Source organism: Anser anser, assembly GCF_964211835.1.
Source record: "Anser anser genome assembly, chromosome: 3".
NCBI classification, from domain to species: Eukaryota; Metazoa; Chordata; class Aves; order Anseriformes; family Anatidae; genus Anser; species Anser anser.
In genome coordinates this window covers 15,920,127-15,935,127 of record NC_139722.1, presented here as the reverse complement: position 1 = coordinate 15,935,127, position 15,001 = coordinate 15,920,127, and the positions used below count along the sequence as shown (strand labels likewise).

General features: G+C 48.1%; 1 protein-coding gene across 3 annotated transcripts in view; it reads left to right on the top strand.

Moving 5' to 3' along the window:
* Positions 1 to 15,001, top strand: part of HPCAL1 (hippocalcin like 1) — a 56,816-nt gene that overhangs the window by 15,128 nt on the left and 26,687 nt on the right. The gene's annotated exons all lie outside the window — the stretch shown is intronic.

Sequence of the window (15,001 nt, the reverse complement as noted above, 5' to 3'; positions counted from 1 at the left end):
GTTTGCATTATCTGAGCCTGTGCTGCCCGTTAGAGCTGGCAGGCTGATCTCTGAGTGTGGGGTTGCCATCCATCTGTGAAACGTTACCTTTGTGCCAGAATGGACTTCCTGAGACTTGATTAGTCAAATGCTTAAAAAAATGTAAAATGTATCTGACTTCAGGAGGGAAAACCTGTAGTAATGATGCTGCATTTTGTACTGAAAGCCCACACAGCCCAGTGGGGCAGTGTTTTCCATCTGAGAGAACAACCTGCTTGTTTTTTTTTTTTCTCCTTTTGTTCTGACCATCTGCGTTAATCCAAAGGAATGCAGTTTCCAGAGGTTCAGATGACCTGCATAACTCGGGCTAATCTCTGCTGCGTGTGACGGGTTCTGCTCTGGCCGGTACCCAAGGCTTGCATTTGTATGCACTTCATTAGGTTCTTATTTGTAAGTAAATGAAACATTAAATCAGTCAGGGGCTGCAGGAGCGTAAGATTGATCAGAAACGCTGGTGTTGTGGCATTACAGCCAGTGACCCAGCTTGGACACCGACGTCGATCAGCGCGGGCTCTGCTCCCTGTGGAGCCGGTCTCTTCCGGGCGCTGCCCGCCAGGCCGCAGCACCCTTTGCAGGCTGTTTTTGTTGTTTCTGGAGAAATACGCACTCTGTTTCCTCTTTCGATTCTAGATTCTTTCCAATGAGATTAACAAAATGATATCATTAGACATTAATTGCTCAGGAAGTTTATTCTTTAGTTGCATTTCCCTAGTGCACAGGATACAAGCTATTAGAGCTCTTGTGCGTTCAGACTGACTAATGAACCACAGTTGAGTGCCCAAAGCCTTTAATGGACTTCTCCATCTTTTAAATAAATGTATTTCCCATAGATAAGGTGCCTTTCGAAACAGATGATCCCAGGTTAATTTGAGGTGTCCGTACAGCGTATGGCTGAAATGTGTCGGGAGGGTGCTGGGGAGTGGTACGCTGTACTGAGCGCGTGTCCACCTTAAGTATGCCTTCATTTTGGCCAGAAAATGCTTACATTAGTTTAATTCTCCCTCCAGTGTATTCGTTATCAATTACATCTTTCATCAACAAAAGTATCCCTTACTTAATAAATGGTATTATCTACGTTTTCTATATAATGAGAGCTCCGTTAACCCCCAGACAGTCCTACTAAGGCGTACATCCATACAACGCGAGTCTTTGAGGGCCAAGTTATCAATCCCATGCGCCTTTTGCAAACGTTCATGTGAGTAATAGCTTATGAACCTCTCCTCTTCCCCCACCCCTGCAGCTGCCGTGAATCTTTATTATAAACCTGCACACTATTTGTACTAATAATTGCTATATTGGGACCTGAATCATCAGTTGATCTTTCTGAGATGTTGAGAGATGAATCAAACTCTCTTCCCGAGGGCAGAGGCGAGCATGGGGCTGGTGACTGTAACACCGTACGTTTAAAGGCCAGGTAATTTCCAGCTGTCGGTTTAAATTGCACTTGCAATTGGATTTTCTTCTGTTGTTGTTTCAGGTAGCACTTAAATAGGTTGTAAGTAAAAAAAACTTGCTAATACTCTAAAATAGACTTACCAGAGTGAATGGTTTTTCTCCCGTGTAGTCCCTTTGGCAGTGCTCTCAAAGGCATGAAAGCCCTGTGGTCTTGGGGTGAAACTTGGACTTCTGCAAACAGAACGTGGAGGTGTTGGGTGTTTGTGCATCATGGTTCTGCTGCTTTGGTGGTCCGTGTTTGTCCTTGCCTTTTCAAGTTCAGAGAGGTCCTTTGTTCCAATTTGGGAATTTAAATGATCTGTAGCAATATTGAGGTAATTACACGGCGTGTCACAGTTTCTGTATGGGGTTTATGGTGGTGTTGGTTCCTGTTTAGTGTGTGGGAGAGATGGAGAGGCAGGACTGAAGGTAGGTTGGTGCTGAGCCTGCTGGGCAGTTTTCAAATGCAGTGTGCTATCTGTGGCACGGGGGTGGCTGCAGAGCAAGGTGAGCGTCATGAAAAATACAAAAGTGCTTGAAGTAGCTTGGATTTCACCCATGCTGAGCACTCTCGGAGGGCAGGGTGCCCACAGGAGCCACTCGGGTGGGTGTTGGGAGGCCCAAGGCGCACCCTCATCTTCAGCTGGGTGCTTGAGTGCGGTGGCCTCATCCAGGGTGAGGACAACACACGCTTCGGTGCTCTCCTGATGGGGTACTGCGGGCTCTGATGGAGCAAGCTACTTAGCTGTAGTGCTGCCTGTAAGCAGATAAGCAGCTCCGGGCACAGGCGCGCTGGCTGCCCTGGCCAGCGGAAACTGCACGTGATGGGAGATGTGCCCGAATTGGGGCCGCTGTGGGCAGGACGGCAGAATTGGCACCCTTGTGGCCCTGGTGGCTGTGCCAGGAGGCTGAAGGTGTGACGATGCAGTGAGAGTAGCTCTGGTCCTGGGTGGCAGCTGGGGTGGCAGTGTGGTGGTGCCACTGGGTGTCCTCTGCACGGGTATCTTCTTCCCCGGTCAGGGCATGGACTTGGTGGCTAAAGCCACACGCTTTTCTATGGGGTGGCAGCAAAGGGGGAGCAGAGATGTGTGCAGGAGTGGGAGGATGGGTGTGGGATGGGGTGAGGCGCAGACAAAGCTGCCTGTTGCTTTCACGGGCATGGGTCCGAATCAGGGCTCCATGCTCCAGACCAGCATCAGTATGTACTGCTGGGATGTCAGGACTTGAATCCTAAAGTAGGGAACTGAATTTTTTTGCAGCCAAAGATCTGTGCTATTGAACTTTGAGAAATATTTTATTTTTAAACTGGAAACGAGCTGAAACCTGTGCAAGCTTTGTTTCCGAGGGAAGGTGGCTCCCATCGAGCAGGAGATCTCATGAAGCATTGAGGGCTCGTGGAGGTGCCTCAGGACCACCTATGGCTTGTCATGGAAATCAGTGAGTACTCTTGCAGTCGGTGCTCGGGTGGTTTTGGGAATACTCCTGCACATATAGGAGTGCAGGACCATGGGCACCTCCCCACGTCCTGGCTGGGCTGACCCTTCTCCTGTTGGCATGTGAGATGTCCCTCACCGAGACCTCCTCCATCACCAGGACCTCCTCCATCACTTGGACATCCGCATGCTGGAGCACCAGGACGGTAGAGGAGGGAGCCTGCAGGGGTGATGAGGAAACTGTGGCTGTTTCCCACTTTCTCTGGGCATCCTCTGTGTTACAGCCTTGAAAAGCTCACTGGTCTGAGGACTCAAATCCTGTTGGGGAGAGACCTTTCAGCAGCATTACCTTGTTCTCTTACCTTTCCCCAGTCTGATAAAACCCTCTGGGGGAGTCTGCAAGGTGTCTATTGTACATAACAATACGCTGCAGCAAGGAAAAAAAAAAAGTGCAATGAACTGGAAAACCTGTCTTAAAAAAGCACAGATGGGGAGCACAATAGCAAGTGAAGTACCTTGAATGCGTCTCTTAAGTAACAAAGCAATTAAGAAGAATTTATTATGGTTTAAAAAGTGTCACTAATCAAAGCTTACATTTTGCTCCTTTTCCTGTAACCAGCTTTAAAAACTGGTATTTGAGGCTTTCTTGTCTTCTACGTTTTTATTATAAAGTGGTTTTATATTAGTATTTTCACTGCTGAGGCATTTCAGTGCTGTATTGCCTATTTGCTTACCATACATGCTGTTTGCTCATTCAGGGATATTTAAAAAAAACAGAATGAATGTGCAGCACTGCTGTTCATCTGGTTTTGCTTTTATGAATGAATCGTCTGTCTGAGTGCACACGGGCTTCATGGCTGCCCAGTTTGCGAGAAATCCTGAAAATCAAACTTTTCAGTCAATTCCTTACAGCGATGGGGAAAATTTAAAAGCAGGCTTGCTTTTAAGAATGTGAGTCACTAGCCAGGATTTCAGAACTGGAAGATAGTGGGGTGCAGGGCTTGGGTTATCCTATAATAGCGCTGTTTTCCCCGCTGTGTGCTGTGCCTCCTACGACCACCACCTGCCTTCTGCACTTTGTAGAAATGTTGCTATACAGCCAGGGAAAACGAGCGTCTCCTAATGCAAGCATCTCATGTTGATTCACTACTATACAAATGTTCATCCTCTAATAGTGCGGGATTACGAAGCATTATCATCCTCAGATTGACTCAGGTAGTGCTATTTTTATTTAATCTGTATTAAGGTATCATTGCGAATCTTTGGTCTTGCAGCATGGGGGTAATACGATTTACTATTTTTATAAAAAATCAACATGGCTGTACAAATCCTGCCCGTACCGAGAGCTGCAAAGATTAGTCATGAGCTCAGCACATCTTTCTTTTTATTATTATGATTATTTCTTCCTTTACAGTGCATCGTTAAATTTTTAATTTTCCTGTGGCCCCAACCAAGCTGGCCAGGCTCGGAATAAAACACGAGGCTGTTCTGGCTCATGGCCCTTCCTGGGAAAAGGCATCGATTGCCAAGATGTGCAAGGAGCAATCGACGCAGACCTGCCCGAGTTGTTCTTTTCAGGGAGGAGGCGCCCTTTGCTGGGTGGCAGGAGCGGGTCTGTGGAGGCACGAGGCGCCTGGCGATGGGATTTTTGGCAGCTGGCTGGAGTTACTTGGGCAACCATGGCTCTGCACCGAGGGGGTGTCGTGGGTTTGGGGGGGCTGAGCGCTCGCAGGGCTGGCTGGCTAATTCCAGCAAGCGAGAGAGACCTCCCGTGGACGGCGGCACCCGCACCCCTCTGCCTTGCTGGGATCGGGCACTGCCCCTCTCGGCAGAGTGTGCCAAAATTCGGTGGCTCCTTCCCTCGCTCGCCTCCTGCTTGTCACCCAGCCGCGGCCCGTGGCCCTGATAGCGCAGAGGTGAACGCGTGCCGTGCCGTTGAGGTTAGCCTGAGGGAGCTGTCTACGGGCAGCACGTCTGTCCGGCTGGGTTCCTGAGCCTCAGACGGACAGACGGACGCCACCGCGGTGTCCCTGCCGCCCGAACCGCTGGTGCCTTAGGGCTGGCTTAGGAGAGCTGGCTTAGTTCAGCAAGGATATGCACGCGTAGGTGCGTGCAGGACTCCAGCCCATTAAAAAGTCATAGACCCATCCAGGCTGGAAAAGACCTTCAGGATCATCGCTTCCAACCGTCAGCCTGACCGGCCGAGCCCCGTTGCTAAACCTTGTCCCTTAGTGCCACGTTTTGCAAGCATTTCTACCTCCTTCAAGCCTTCATCTGCAGTGAAGCAGATACATAGCAATGGGAAGTTTTACAGCTTTCTCTTCAATTCTCAGGGGTACAGAAGTGCCTGTCCTTTCAGTAACTACCTAATCGGTACCATACACAGGATAAAAAAATAGCCAGGGTGGCTGCAGGGCTCCGCAGCTCACTGTGGGCAATGCAGCACGCCCGTTGTAAGGCGTGCCTAGCACTTGGAGGTTGTGAAGATGCTGTAGGTTTTCCAGCGGAGCATTTCTTCCAAAGTCTTTCAGCCCTGTTCCTGCTAACAGCGATCTCTTTGACGCCGTTTAGGGTGGATGAACATAAACTGTCGATTTTGCCCTAAGAAAATAACGTGAATAATTTTGACTCGGGATGCATGCTGGGTTTGAGAACAGCGAGGCTCGAAGGCGGGGGGAAGTTTCTTAACGCTAATTGAAAGGTTTTTTTGAAGTGAAGGCTGAAAACCCCATCCTATATAGAGAGGTTTTGATCTATCTAATGTATTTATCTCTTCAAAATGAACAACACCCACCCTGTTCCTTGTACCCCTTTCGCCTTTAATGTGTATTTCAGCTGTACTTAAGTGTTTCAGTAGCAAAGTTAACCATTTAGCTAGCTAACCCCACACAGACCCATGGGTCTCAGCATTTTGCTGCAGCTTCGTTGCTGCATTCCTGCTGCAGCCAGGGGCTTGGCCTCCATCGCTTTACAAACCGTATGCTTTGGGCTTTTTTCTCCCCCTCTCTTAAACCACCACCGACTGGTGTGGGGTCAGGACATCTCTGCTCCCCTGCACGATGCCCTGGAGAAGCTCCAGCAGAGCGTTTGTTGGGTGCCAGCTGGTTGTGCCACGCTGCAGTCCGTATGACTTTGTACGAGTGAAGTGGGACAGCGTTTCCTCCTCCCTCTAATTGCCTCTCAGCAATCAAAATACCAACCTATTTTTGCAAGTTTCCTGGCCATGGTTATTTCAGCTGGAGGATTGCCGTGCCCTTTCCAAGGTGGGGCTGGAGACGGACACTGGCGGGGTGCGAGTGCCAGGGAAAACAACGGCGCTTGCTGGCCCCTTGGCGGGATGTGGTTGTGGTCTGGGATGAAGCATCGGGGCAGAGAGCTGGAAGGGGACCGGCCTGCAGGTCCAGGGTGGTGCCTCTGATCCTGCAAAAGGGTTGGGACGTTCTCATTTCACACACACCCAAAAAAAAGAATTTGGTCATTCTTGAATTTTCAGGGGGGAAATATGACTTGGCATTTTCTTGTGAAATGCCAGAAAATTCATTTAGGAAAAAAGTCATTTTTTTGTCATTTGTCGGGGAAATTTCACATTAGGGATTTACCATCATTAGATTATTTCATGCCATGTCAGTACTCAGGCATGTATTAAGTGGTGTGCATCATGGTTCATTGTTTGTTATGTACCATTACTGCCTGCACACCAGAATAGGTAATTATCTAGTTCTGATCACTTAGACTTGAATCATGAAGGCAGTTTGTTCTGAAATCTCCTTCAAGGTTAAAATGCCTTCTCTCTGTATTATAATGAAGTATTTTAACTCCCTATCAAGGAGCACAATAGATATAGAAATGCAAGAGTATGAAGATGGAAACCTCAGAATTCAAAACCTTGAACAGATTGTTTCCAGAATATCCTAGGGGACCTTCACTGAGCTTGTGTGTTTTCTAAGGATTTTGAATCTGAGGACAAGAGCTTTTTCTTTTTGTTCTGCTTGGGTTTGGGTTTTGGTTGTTTTTGTTCTAAGTTTGACCAGATGTGTTTGACAGACTCCGCTCCTCACTCCGACAGTCAGGTAAGAGGATTGACTGGTCCCTGTTCTCCACTACAAAGATAGTGGGAGATGAATTTACCTGCAAAATGACAGCTGAATGGAGGACCGAGGGATGATAGCGTGTACAAAAGATGTTTCAAGGCAGGCAGGTACTAAACGCTGAATTTTGTAGAGTACCTCCAAAATGACTGCAGATTGTCCTCTTGAGTCAGCGTGCTTTTAAAGATCATAGGCAGGATCTCTAAGGGAAAGAGTTTGATTTTCCAGGCTGGCTGGCTCTTCGCTTGTTTCCAGACAGCTACAAACTCTGCGGTTGCATTCCCCTCCAGCCGAATGCTTTCTCTGCACCCTACCCTAACAGGACGGTGGGCGTTACGTTCTCCATCCTTCCCAAACTCCCTCCCTAGCAAGAGAGTCATTCTATTTCTAGCTAAACAAAGGTAAATTTTGATTTTATTTCTCCCTGCCTCTCAAGCACCCTTCTCCCTGCAGCCTCCCGTGCTCTGCGAGGTGGTCGGGGTGGGGAGGGCTCTGCCTGGAGCCCCCAGCACCCCGTGGTGTGGTGGGAGCAGGGGGGCATCCTCCTCCACGGCAGCGCCCATTCCTCCCTGCCCAGGCAGGATCCCGGGTTTATTATGCCTAAATGCAAGTGAAAACCTGCAAGAAGTGGTTTAATAATGGGAATGTCAGCAGACTCCTGAGTACAATGATGCTGCTAGATGCTTTCATAAATCTATGGTTTAGGGACAACAGTTATGATGCATGGCAGTGGGAGCATGTGAAACTGCAGTCATTAAACAAAAATGGGCTTTTAAACTAATGGCAGCTGCCTAAACAGTTTTGCAGTGAAACCAATTCCCCTAGGCTACCATTCTTCAAATTATACAGGTCCTGTTGACTTTTAAAAGCAGGAAAATATTTTGTTTTGGTGCTGTAGCAGTGCTTTTACATTCATCCCAAAGGTCAGGCCGCTGAGCTTTCGCTAGGTTTTAAGCTGGAGGTGTTAGGAAATGATGAATGTCAATATTTCTAGGTAATTCATTCATCGTCGTTCCCCCACATTAAGCCACCTGCAATACCAAATATTCGCACCTGTTCCTGGCTGGGTTTTCAAGCCAGTGTGGGGGCACTTTTCTCCACCCGAACTCAGCTGCGTTTAACCCAGTAGGTAGTTCAGCACGATGTCTCTACTGCACAGAATTTTATCCAAATATCTCTATGAAAACCTCGTTCCAGCTCCCACCGTTTCAAAATGGCACGCATTAAAGGCGAGTGTCGCCCTGCCTCCTTTGAAGCCGTCGTTCCAGCCTAGAGCCGGAGGTATTTAGGATGCACATATTACCTTCTCCCTGGTGCCAGACAGGACCTGATGGGTGGCGCTCCCCATGCTCTGAAGCACGTTGGCCACTCCCTTCCAGAGGCATTTCGAGAGCATTTGGTGGTTGCAGAAGGCCAACCCCTTATCAGCCATCCGCTTTCACAAGCTTCCCCTACCCAGGCTTGGTCTCTTCCTGAACATAACGTGTTTTGGCTCTGTCTCGCTGTCCCCTTTGTTCTTCAGTTTGATCACAACTCAGATATATATGAGTTATATTATATATATATATATATATATATATATTCTATTACAAGGAATAGAGGAGAAGACACAATAACCCTGCCTGTGAAAGGATGCCAAACAGCAGAATTTGGTTGTTTTGTGTCATCTCTCTTCATATCCTACACAGCTCAAGCCCAGTTGTCTCCATGTAAGCCTTGGGTTGGCCATGCTTGCTGAGCAACTCCAGGTATTTTTACTTTTAAACATACATATAAATATTTACAAATATATATTTATATATATATATATATATCTTGAAGCAAACAATTTCATCAGAAATACATGTGACTGAGACCAGCTGTGTTTCACGTGGAAGCTCTCCGTGTTGGGAGATGACCTTTTAGAGTGGGACATCATAACACTCCCTAGTTTTTCCAGGAGCCCTGCAGGACCAAGCAGAGGTTGGGAGGGACGGGCAGGAAGCACACTGGAGGTCTTCTGCTGCACCTGGATGTTGTGTGCAGCTTCCAGGCCCTGAGGAGTTCGCTCCCAAATGTCACCTGTAGTCCCAGCTCCCCGTGGGTTTTGGTTGTCTTGTGGGTAACATGCTGCTTCTTCCCACCACATCTTTTTTTTGTTTGTTTCTGTAGTCTGCCCTAGCCAAAATGTGTCTTCTGTGGGTAGCTCCTCGTGGAAGAGGAGAGCCAACTGCTGTGACTTAGGCGATCCTTTCTACGTCCCGTGAAATATGTTTGAGTCAGGGGAGGGGAGTGGAAGAAGAAAGGTTAAATTAACTGTAGCATGAACATTTCAACAGATGGCTGACCTTTATAACACCAAGAACCGTACAATTTTAGAAATTTGCAGGCTGTTTAAAGTTTGACAGGCTCTTCGCAGCCATCGGAGTGCAGATAGGCAATACGATTTATTAGCCCACCACCGGGCTTTGTCGCCTAATTTCCCTGCTGTTTGCACCGCTGAACTTTATGGGGGATAAGCAAAAGGGAGAAGTGGCTTTTTTGTGTGTGTGTGTGTGTTGCAGGAGCATCAATGGCACCAAAGCCCTGGCTGCTGCGGGAGGAGGGATGCTCCCGGTCGGATGCTCCCGAGAGCTCAGCCCCGGCCCAGGCGAGGGGCAGGGAACGGTTAATTGTGGACAGGGAGGAGACAGCTGATCATCCTGCCCCAAATCACTTAACCGTCTTAAGGGTCTACCCTTGTCTGCCTGAGCGAGCCAACTAATCTTTCAGTGAGCTGCACAAGTGGGCTCTCAGCTATATAGGGTACCCGGAGAGAAGTGACACAAAACGAGCATTTCCTCCATCCCACCTCTCCCCAGAAAGCTGCACAGCGTGTGCCTGATTAACAGTGAAAGAAAATCGACGTTTAGAGCAGATTATCTCAGGCTATGGTAGGTTTTCTGTGCTCTGGGGGCTTTTAGGTCAGGGTCTCATATCTTCTGAAAAATACACGTGGCAGGCAAAACGGGGCGGGTGGCTTGATGCAGAAATTCATGGAGATATTTGCTGAGTCGAGAGGTGTCGGACTGGATCAGCTGTTCTCAGCCTCACGCTTCTTGTGAGATGCCAGCGAATTCCCAGGGGCTGCACGCTGGACAGCTGTTTGGCAATTCGGAAGAGCCCTTACCTGCGTGATGTCCTTGGTGTCCTCCTGGAGAGCCGCCGGGATAAGTGATGCCGAGAGCCCTATTTAGGATTCGGTGGCATCACCAAGGGTGGAGGAATGATCGTGAGATGCTCAGAAATGGTTTGTAAGGTGCGCATGGCGTCAGCCCATCAAAAAGCAAAGAGAGGAAAGGATCTCTATCCATTCAGTGTGTATTTCTCTTCTGGCTTTTTACTACGATTGGCTTTCCTTAATTACTGCTAATGCTTCTGCAGGCTCAGCTGCCGCGGAGATGGGATGCGGCTCACCCAACGTCAGGGTGAGGAGGCTTTTATCAGGGCCACGCGGAGACAGGCCATCTGCAAGACTGATTTGTTTTCTTATTCATCTTTTCTAAATACAAATATGACGCCGTGAGAATGTCTGTTCAGCCCTATTGCTTCACCCCACCAAAGTTGCCATTTTCTGACAAACTGTTAGAGAAAGTTATATTTGGCAAATGGCTGTTTACTCAACTCCTCTGCTGCTTGTCTGGGAGATGCAGATCCCTTTGCTTGCAAGTTCAGCTGTAGTTCAGTTCGGAGAAATCTGTAAACCCGAGCGGCTTTCTACCCTCTTTGCTTTTTTAGCATCATTTCTCTCATGATGAAGGAGCTGCAGTTACTGAAGAAGGCAAACACGGTACCTTCAGAGCCAGCAGCTGTCAGACCCCACGGCAGCCCCATGGTCAGGTTTCCTTCCTTTCCCCCAAATGCTTAAGCTTTCAACACCCTCGGCACATCACAGTTGTGATGAAGAGAGCCTAAAGGAGGGGTGAGGTTTGCAGGGGTGAGTTTCTTCTGCCTGCAGCAAACCATGCGAGGCTCCACGCAGGAGCAGCGCCCCGCATCCCGCAGTGCTGCTGGCGCGGATGCTCAGCCACCAAGGGACTCTGCTCCATGATTGCTTCCAGCAAGGTTGGTTTGCCAGGAACATTTGGGAGGATTAGCTTTTATTTTTTTTCTTTTTTAAGAAAAATGATTTCTGTGGGCTTGGTACCCTCTCTGAAGTGAACGTAGCTGTTTGGGACACAAGGTTTGGTTTTTCTTTTCTAAGTAAAATACTCCTTCATCACGGAGCGCTGTGCAAAGCTGTTCAAATCGCAGGGGAAGAAGGAAGCATCTCTCCATGACCGGGCTGTTGCAGGGTTTTTCTGAAGCCGCTAAACTTCAGGCTGCCCCTGGCACAGCGAGCTGAGTAACTATGTGCAAAGCTAAAGTGTTTTGCACACAGTTACTGCCATATAGCTAGAATTGGCTACCATAGCCTAGCAGTGGGTGTTTGTGGAAGAAGGTGGAGTGCAGGGACTGTAGTTATAAAGGGAAACACAATTACACAAGCAAAAGGGCAAACAGTTGTTTGTAATCTATAAAAATTGATACTCGCTGCCCTCAGGTTTGCCTTTCTTGCCTTAAGGTTTGCTCATTAGAAGCAGTTTCTGTGAATACCATCCCGTGGAGAGATCTGAAGTGGCTGGGCCGGAGTTGTTGTCTGGGTAATCAATGAACTTTCAGCTGCGTGACATTTTTTTCCTTGAAGTTGGTCCTTTCTGCAGCAGAGATAACAAGTCTAAAACAGGTGTAAAATGAAGAGCCAGATTCGACTTGAGTCACTATACGCTCTTGTAATTTTGCAATATTCCAAAACAATTACATTTATGTTAAGCGGGCAATGAATGATTAATCTGCTAGCAGACAGCCAGTGCGGTAGTGTCTTTGAAATAATTTTTGAGCCTCTTTCCTGCTGTTCTTTCCCTGCAAGAACGGTTTAAAGATAAGACGCTGACAGTGAAATAAATTGTGATTTGTAGCCTGGTTCTCTTCCAGTCTACTCCTTTTTTTTCGGCGTTGTGATTTTGTCTTGCACTGGAAAGTGTATAATGAAAGGGGTTTAAAGTATGCCCTGAGCCAGAAGAACATTCAATCTTGTATTTCATTTTAGACATACGCTTAAATTATCGTGGGGTTGGCTGGATTTATTCATGCCGTGCTTAATCTGGGTCACAAAAAAAGATGCTTTGAGAGCTTTTGTTGATCTGAGGTCACAAGTGCTCTTCATTGTTAGTTGGTGGCATCATGCAGAGCATGTGAAAATACTCACTGATCATCTTTTTACGGCCTGGAATAGCCCTCATAAGGGGAATACCTGCGTATGTCCTGGTTTTCCTATCAGAAGGTCCCTGGTTGTGCCTGCATGGTGCAGGGGGAGAACTTCCCAGCGCTTAGTTAAGAGCGGTCCGATTCGCAGCCGAATTTAGGAAGATGACTAAACGCGCTAAAATGCAATGATTTGTGAGAGAAAAGGCAAGACAGAACCGTGAGGCTGCAGAGGAGGCTTCGGTTTGGTTTGTGATGCGTTCTGGAAACTTGGCCATTTCTCACATTTTTGCAGCTACAAGTCACAGCGCTACGTACTGCGCTGCCTCGGGGCGGCTGGCACGGAAAAAACCTCCAGCATCTGTCCACGCAGGGAACGTGCGTATGTGCCGGTTCTGGTTTTAATTGTCGTTTCGTCTGGGGAGATGTCCTCGGAGCATTTCTGCAGGTTGGAGGTCAAGCTGTGGTTCGTTCCTCTGAGCAGCAGTGACGTTCGGCCGTGCGCTCGGTTGGAGGTGGCGAGCAGCGGCGGGGCTGGGCATGACACATGGCGTTACTCATAGCTTTTTACCCTTTCCTTAAGTTATTCTGGTTACAGTTGTTCCAGCAACACCCGTCTTTTTGTCCTAGTAAGCTGGACAATAATAGGGTTGCCGTGCTGACTTGCGTGGTGGGAATTCTCTTGTTGCTCAGGCTTTAACTCTCGCAGAGCTGCAGAGACGAAGCTGGTGACTGCGTGCCTGGCCGAACACTGGCTTGGTGCGGCTACAAAGCAGCTCCCACCCCTGCTCCCTGAAGTGTGGTGGATCTTGTTGAAAAGCAATTGGTGTCGGTCTGTGGAAGAACTATGTCTCCTTTCCGGGAATATCTTCTCCGTCCCTAAAAGCAGCCCCGTGCTCTGATGGTGACACATGTGCTGGAGAGGGAGGTGGTTTAAAAACCATTTCACCCTGCAGTTTTTGTTTTAATCCCAAGAAGAAACAGCTCTCAGGTAAACGAGTCACCTCTTTCTTAATTTCGTGCGGAGAAGAAAGAGTCCTGACGGTGCTTATAAATGATGCGTGTTGCTTCTGCTCGGGATGCTGCAGCTCGGGGACGAACTCCAGGCAGACAGCTGTGTGACATTAGGGCTGTTCAGAGCAACGCTTGTTTGCAGTCTTGGCGTATTTGCTACCAAAGTTTGGTAGGTAAACACAAGCCGGACTGCCCCCACCCAGCAACAGCCGGGATTGTTTTGGTCCTGCTTGCAAGCCTGTCCCAAAAGGGATCGGATTATCGGTGGTCATAAATAAACAGCCTCCCCTGCTCCAGCCCTCCAGGTGTGGAGCCTCCGTGCAGCTCCCGCCAGAGGAGATCAGGCAGGGTTGATGTGCTGACGTCCCAGATGGGATGTGAAGGAGAGCACCGACAGCAGTCTTGACTGGGGGTGCTGAGTGATGAAGCCACAGGTGGCAATTATCTCATTTAATCTTATTTATAAGATGCTTTTCTCCATGCATCGTGAGACTCTTTCACCATCCTGTCATTTAGGTTTCCCTGTGAGGTGGTGGTGGTTAGCACGGTTAAAAATAGCAGCTTTCGAGAATCCGTGCTGATTGCAAAGTCCAGCCTCGTGCTGGTGCGGTGAGTGGACTTCCAGCCTGAAAAAAACAAGCCGGTCCCCTCTGGGGACCTTTCTGGCCCTGTTGGGAGGCTGTTCACCTCCCTCTCTGATCAGAAACTGCCCCACTTTCAGTGTAACTTACAGGCAGTTCTAACAGGTTTGGGTTTTTTTTTGGTCAGCCTTGTGGTTTGTTTGTTTTTTTCCCCGTCTACTGTTTGGCATCCTGATGCAGTTCCAGCAAAAACTCCTCTCCCTTCTTCTGCTTCCATTTTAAGAGGCACCAGCCTCGTTCTGCTGGACTGCCACTTTCCTTACTTGCTCTCTTTTATTTTTTTAATTTGTATCTCTGAAGAACATTTTGGACTTTGCTCTTTATTTTTATTTGGGTGATCTAATTCAGCTCGACTTTGGCAATTTCTCTTTACCCCTTTGCTTCCTGACCTCCATGACACAGCTGTCTCTGCTGAGCAGCCCTTTCATTCCACTCCTTGTAGGCACTCTGCTGAGTCCCAGTATCCCTTTTTGGGTGATTTTTTTTTTTTAGCCAGTCAGATTGGGAATCATTCCCAGCAAGTCACCCCCACTTTGCTTGGGGTTGTAAGTACCAGCTGTTTTTTTTTGTTGTTTGTTTGTTTTTTTACATCTTTGCCAAAAAGAGACACCACGCTTCTTACAAGTTTGTCCTTGAGCACTTCTGCCCAGTTGACTTCCATACCGAGTTCCTTTGATTCCTCAAAGCTTATGGAAAATCGAAAATGCTAATTTCTGTGTTACATTTCAGAGTATTCTTCTACTTAAACCATTGCTCCATGCTTGTGATCATCTCCAGAGTTACTTTCTGGGAGTACTTACAGTGTCTTAAGTTAACATCACCCTTTTCTGCTTCGGCAGCTGGAGGATTAAATCCGCTCTCTGCTGCTTCCAAGAATATCCACGGCCAGTTCTTAATGTTAGGTTCTTCAGCTTAATGTTTTGGGCAGTTACAGTTCCCAGTAAGATGACCCCTGCTAGCATTTTTGTCTCACCAAACCCTGAGCTCTGTGGTGCGGTCCCACACAACACTGCAGGGCTGCCCCGAAGCTGCCACCCCGCACCGATGCCCCCCCTGCTCCAGGGTTTCTTGTCCTTCTAATATCTTCTTC